We start from the raw sequence: 6,604 nt of genomic DNA on the forward strand, positions 1-6,604 counted from the left end.
AATTAAATAGCTATTAATGCCACATTTAAAAATCTCACATTAGAATGAAGCAACAATAACAAACAACAGTCCTGTTTGTGAAAACACAACAGAGGAGTATGAAGCAAGGGGGTCCTAAGCAGAATTTTGAGAGGCTGACAAGAAAGATTTTAGCCAAGACATACAAGAACAATGCATGCTGAAAACAAGCAGGGGCTGGAGTTACTATCCCAGTGTTCAAAAATATCCAGTAATCCAGTTTACTGTAGTGGCTACCTCTCCAGCCAAAGTGAGGGACTTTAATAACAGAGCTGACCTGAGAATCTATAGACAGTGAAGACCTCAGTACTTTGAGAAATTCAGCCTGACAGGGCAGCAAGCAGAAGCTCTGGCAGCCTGACTGACAGAGGAGTCTACAAGCACTATATAAACTTACTGGATGCATGAATGAAACAAGACACAGGGCAAATGGATCTAAAGCCCAGGTCACTCAGGGCTGGTAAGCTCTGTTCCAACCAGCAGAAGCTGTTTTATTCTACATAGAGGTGGAAAAGCAGCAAGTCCCTTGGACTTTATGCCTCTATTAGGGTAATAACTTTGTGGAGCTGAGCTTCTAGACACATCTACAGATTGTACAAGGGTTTAGAAACATCACCCTTGCAATCAGAATCCAGCACTAACCCCTGACATCTGCTGGTCAGCTGCTAGCAAACTGCTTATACCTGTCATGCTGTGAGCCCATTTCTGTCTGATAAAGAGGGTGCAATTTATTTACTAACAAGGAAATTGAGGAATTTTGCCTTGAAAGAATTACATGGCCTGGGGACAGCCTGCATCTGACAGATAATGGAGAGAACTTTCCTGCAAGCCCAAGCTAGGACTGGTCCACAGGAAGGAAAGCATAGCTGAGTGACAGACACAGAGCTCTGTGCAGCCACCAGGAGAGCTACAGCCCTAGCTGCTCTTGTGTATGTCTAGACTGTTGGAATTGAACAAATGCAGAGGGAAGAAAAGACTCAGGTGACTTTTGTGCCCGCTCATCCAAAACCTTTTATGATCTTTATGCACATATCAAGCTGCTAGTGCCTACTCCAGCATTTTCAGTTAGCTCAAAAGCTGCAGATATGGGAGACCTAGGGAAAGTGACAGACACAAAGCTGAACAGGCTAGAAACTGTGAAGCTCACGCTGGCTTGCATCTCTCCTGTCTGTACCTGGTGTTCTTCCAGAGAGGCTGACCTCCTAACAGCACCAATTTTTATCTCCTGTCACTGTCAGTCTTACTCCTGATCCATCGTAACATGCTTGTCTATCATAACATAGCCAACTGAACCATCCCCATCACAATCCAAAGCCATCTTCCCCATCTGACTTGCTGAATATTTTCAGATCTTCATGCCCACCATCCCTGCCTCAGCTTTATTCCAGCGCTTGTCCACCTGCAGACTGAGTGCTCCCCCTCAAAACACACACACTTGCCAGCTTGTATCTCAGCCTACTTAATGATATGAGAGGAATAAAATCAGCATTGTTAATGTCAGAGCATTTAGATCACCTGCACTAGCAGCAAGGAGGGCCGCTTCTCCAGTATTTGAAGCATGTAGGAAGTTTTTAGCCTTGTAAAAGACACTGAGAATAGGATGGAGCTCAGCTGTAGCCCGTTGAACAAGACAGTGCCTAGGGAACACCTAGATATCGCAATAAACACGTGAATAGCAAGGTCACAAGAGTCTTGTTTAGATAATAAGGGTATAAAACAGTGTGCTTTAATACAAAAACTCTCTCTTATGCATAGAAATAGGAGGAGAAATAATAAAATGCTGATTGTTTGCATTGATTTTGAATCTAAACAGCAAAAACATTTATCTCAGTTTATAGCTATTTGTCATCAATTAAAAGTAGATGACAGGCAAAAAGGCAATGCTATCAGCTAGTCACCAAACCCCTACCTCAGATCTCAGTTCCAAAGACAGACCTTTGCAGTAGCTCAACAAAGCTCAGCTTCGCACAGGCAGCTGTGAGAAGCCAGGCTGTGATTCAACTGAGACAGTGAACTACATGCAAATATCAGGCTTCTAAGAAGAAGGTAAAGGAAGTGCTTGGTTTTGAGCAGCATGTGTCAGGAGTGGGACAGAAAAAAATGAGTCAGGTATTTCTTGTATTTTTTTTCTAATGATAGTAACTTAACACATGTTTCCTATTAAGCAGTATTAATCTCAAACATTAATAATACCTAGCAGAACTCTTCTACAATGCTTCAAATGGTACATATTGAGCAAGCACCAGTCTGAGATTTTTCTGTTCACTACCACTGGTTTAGCCGGGTGCTAAACCACCAGATGCAAAGCAGAACTTGCTAATCTAGGGGAAGGGATAGAGGGAGTTTCACACACTTCAAGAATTAAAGCATTAAAGGCCTAGTAAAATCTTGTTTTGGAAAGCAGGAAAAAGTCATCTGTTTCCCAGTTAAAAACTTCTCCAATAATCCCCATTTCCTCATGCAGACCAGGGGCTTGCACCACTCTGGGGCCAATGAGTAGATTATCAAGTATAATAAGAACAGAAGGAAGATGTGATTCTGGGTGGTTCCCGTAATCAGACAAATTGGGGCTGTTCCAAACACAAGCGTCTCATTGCAATGCATATCACAAGAGATTAGCTGCAAGCAGCTGCTACTGCCAAGCTTCTTTACAATCAGCCACGCAGGTCCCAATTTATACAGTGCACAGATGGAGCCCAGGCCCCCTTTCCTCTGTTCTGATTAGCTATCATATTAGGAATTTCTGGACTGCAGACAGACAAGCAAACAGTTGGAGATGGATGGGAGAGGGGATGTGATAGCACTTTTCTCAAACCTGGGTGATTTGAAATGGTTTCATATCATGACTGAACTGACAAATGTGAGGCTCTCCAGCACACACTCGTAGATCAATATTGTTTCTGTCATTCTGGATTAATGTGGAAGTTAACAAGCAACAAAAGACAGGCATGGACAGGAATTCCGCACACTTCGCATTTTAGTTGTGCAAGGGTAATTTCCCAAAACCTCACAGCAATTAGAGAATCAGCATGCAGAGTAAAATGAGAGGTTATTTCCCAAGTAATGTAGGAAAACAAAAAGGAAGAGGAGGAGGGAAGAAAGGCAGAGTAAAGTGAGAGGATGGTAGTAGGATATTTATAGAACAACTCAACTGCTACCACATACTAGATTTCATTTTTTTCATGTTTCCTGAGCCTCAGGTACCGGCACCTCTCCAGGTTACACATTTCTGCAAGGCACATGATGGAAGTTGCCCTGTCTGGATTCCAAATTATATTTGGAGGTGCCTGAATGGCATTTCTACTCCTGGAATACAAGCCCTGTACAATACAGCCACAGGCTGTATTGGGACTCACCTCTGTGCAGAAACAGAGCTGCACTCTCAGGCCTGTGCAGGTGTGGCAGAGAACCCAGCAGAGTCTCCTCAACACCTCTCCCGGATCTGCAGCATAACGAAACAGGCATAGCTTTTCCAGGCTCTGCTGAGTATCTGTGGGATGTTAGGAAAATCACACAGCCCAAGTGGAATGGCTACAGCACTTCTCATCGCTAAAAGCTTTTATTTTGCGTAAGAAAGCAAATGCCTACAGATGCCCACAAAATTAAACTGCTTTCTAAGCATCTACCATTATAAACACTCATGCTGCTTGCTCTGAACAAAAAGGTACAGAACTGTTTACTTCCTGCAGGTAGAAGCTTGAGGGATACATGACTACAGACTGCAGAGAGAAGGCTAGAAGATTCATTTTTAAGTGCAACACAGGTGGAGATGATAAAACAGAACACTCTCTAAGAGTCTGCAGACTCTAGAGGGAGATGACTGGTGATGACCTGCACCAACACCTTCTTCCGACTTCAGCAAGGCTTTTGACACTGTCTTCTATAACATCCTCCTAGATAAGCTCAGGAAGTGTGAGTTAGATGAGTGCACTGCGAGGTGGATTGAGAACTGGCTGAAAGGCAGAGCTCAGAGGGTCGTCATCAGTGGCATGGAGTCTAGTTGGAGCTCTGTGGCTAGTGGCATCCCCCAGGGCTCAGTACTGGGTCCCATCCTGTTCAACTTATTCATCAATGACCTGGATGAGGGGACAGAGTGCCTCCTCAGCAAATTTGCCGATGATACCAAGCTGGGAGGAGTGGCTGATACACCTGAGGGCTGTGCTGCAATTCAGAGAGACCTGGACAGTCTGGAGAGTTGGGCAGAGAGGAACCTCACAAGGTTCAACAAGGGCAAGTGCAGGGTCCTGCATCTAGAGAAAAATAACCCTAGGCACCAGTACAAGCTGGGGGCTGACCTGCTGGAGAGCAGCTCTGCAGGGAAGGACCTGGGAGTGCTGGTGGATGACAAATTGACCATGAGCCAGAAATGTGCCCTTGTAGCCAAGAAGGCCAATGGTATCCTGGGGTGCATTAGAAAGACTGTTGCCAGCAGGTCGAGGGAGGTGATCCTGCCCCTCTCCTCAGCCCTGGGGAGGCCTCATCTTGAGTCCTGTGTCCAGTTCTGGGCTCCGCAGTACAAGAGAGACATGGAGCTGCCGGAGAGAGTCCAGCGTAGGGCTATGAAGATTATCAGAGGGCTGGAGCACCTGCCCTATGAGGAACAGCTGTGAGAGCTGGGCCTCTTCAGCCTGGGGAAGAGAAGACTGAAGGGGGATCTTATCAATGTGTATAAGTACCTGAAGGGAGGGTGTCAAGGGGATGGGGACAAACTCTTTTCAGTTGTCCCATGTGACAGGATGAGAGGCAATGGGCACAAACAGAACCACAGGAAGTTCCACCTGAACGTGAGGGGGAATTTCTTCGCTGTTAGAGTGACAGAGCACTGGAACAGGTTGCCCAGAGGGGTTGTGGAGTCTCCTTCTCTGGAGATATTCCAAGCCTGCCTGGACGCAACCCTGTCTAACATGCTCTAGGTGACCCTGCTGAGCGGGGAGGTTGGATTAGATGATCTCCAGAGGTCCCTTCCAACCTTACTGATTCTATGATTCCCATATCACTTCAAGGCCATTTTCACTGAAACACATTCTAGGATTTACATAGAACAAAATTAAGACAGAGTAACTCACACATAGATTTGTCTTCCTTTGTATGGATTAGCAGCCCAGGTAAAGCTGTCTCCTCCTCCCTGGATATCAAGAGATTTGCTAATACTGCTCTGGGGAAACCACTCTCTCTTGTAAACTCACTTACTATCCCCCCTTACAGGGGCTCACAAACAGCTGAGCTGTCAAACACCTACAGGTTTTATCTGGAGCATTGGCTATGCCTTTTAATCACCAAAAGCAGTTGTTGAAGTTAATCACAAAACTACAAAGCAGTAACAAAGCCTGAATTAACCTCATTAAGATTTTGTAAACTCTGCTCCTCCTCTTCTCCCCCTCCTCCCCCCCCCACTTGCTTCCCCCAGCTGGAAGGCTTTAGATCTGGCTGAAGCTTCGCAGGTACCTGCCCCTACCATGTAGCCTTTCCTGGGATTTACATGGTGGTGACTCATCATCACCAGGTTCCTGACCTCACAGGCAATGCCATGGGAAACTCTTTGTGGAAACATATGGCCTCCTGGTCCTGCAATTAATCAAAATTTTGCACCCCTCCCCCCCCCCCGCTGAAACTAGCAACAAATTGAAGGACCTGCTGATTTCAGGGAGATAAAGCAAGTCAGCAAAACAGCTAAGGGTGAGGTGCTGGTGCAGAGTGAGGATGCCAAGTATGCAGAGCAATGGCTATATAACATCCCTGAGGCCATTTAAACTGTTCACTGCAAGTTCTCTTACATAAAAGAGTGATTAGGTGCTGAGACACATCCCAGTGGAACACTCAGCTATGCACTTCATGATCACTGGGTTTCATTAACCACCAAAGCATCTCATCTCACTTGAAGTGCTCCAAGGACTTTTCCCTCCATGCCAGCAGGGCCAGGAGCTGAGCAGGGACACAAAGGCCAAGCAGCTCCAATAGGCTATTTTTATCCTAGATCACTGCATCAGCACTGAGCTACTGAACAGCCCTGTAATCACAGAAGACATTTACACCAGGGCACCCCCATCCAGGTCAGCCAATACTGCAGACCACGGCACAGCAGCTGTGGTGCAGACTGAAACAGTCTCTGCCAAGATACCCATTTGTGCTCATCTCTAACCATTGGGCTTGACACTACACCTACATTAGGCCAGAAAGATGGACCATGTTCCTGTTATATATATGCTTATGCCAGGGAACAACATCAGCGTTCTCTCCCCCAGATACCTAATCCCAACCACAAAACTAATTCCCAGCACTAAGCAATATGTTCAGACTGTATGTAGTAACTGTGACCTGCTATTGCTAAGCTCGAAGATTCTCTTTGCCCCAATGGCTACCCTTCCCAGGGAAATAGCCAGCCGGGAAAAGCTGGCTGTTTAGTGGCGCTCCTCTGCAATTAAAGGATCACAGGAACTTGAGTGGGTCGGGAATGAGAGCAGTCCTCATGCAGCTCACCTGCAACCTGTAGAGATGCTGCCTAACATCTGTTTTCACAAAACACCTATCTAGAATATAGAAAGAAGACAAGCCTCCCCCGCCCCATGTCTCCCAAAAGCTAAAACAC

Source organism: Rhea pennata, chromosome 26 (assembly GCF_028389875.1).
Source record: "Rhea pennata isolate bPtePen1 chromosome 26, bPtePen1.pri, whole genome shotgun sequence".
Lineage (NCBI taxonomy): Eukaryota > Metazoa > Chordata > Aves > Rheiformes > Rheidae > Rhea > Rhea pennata.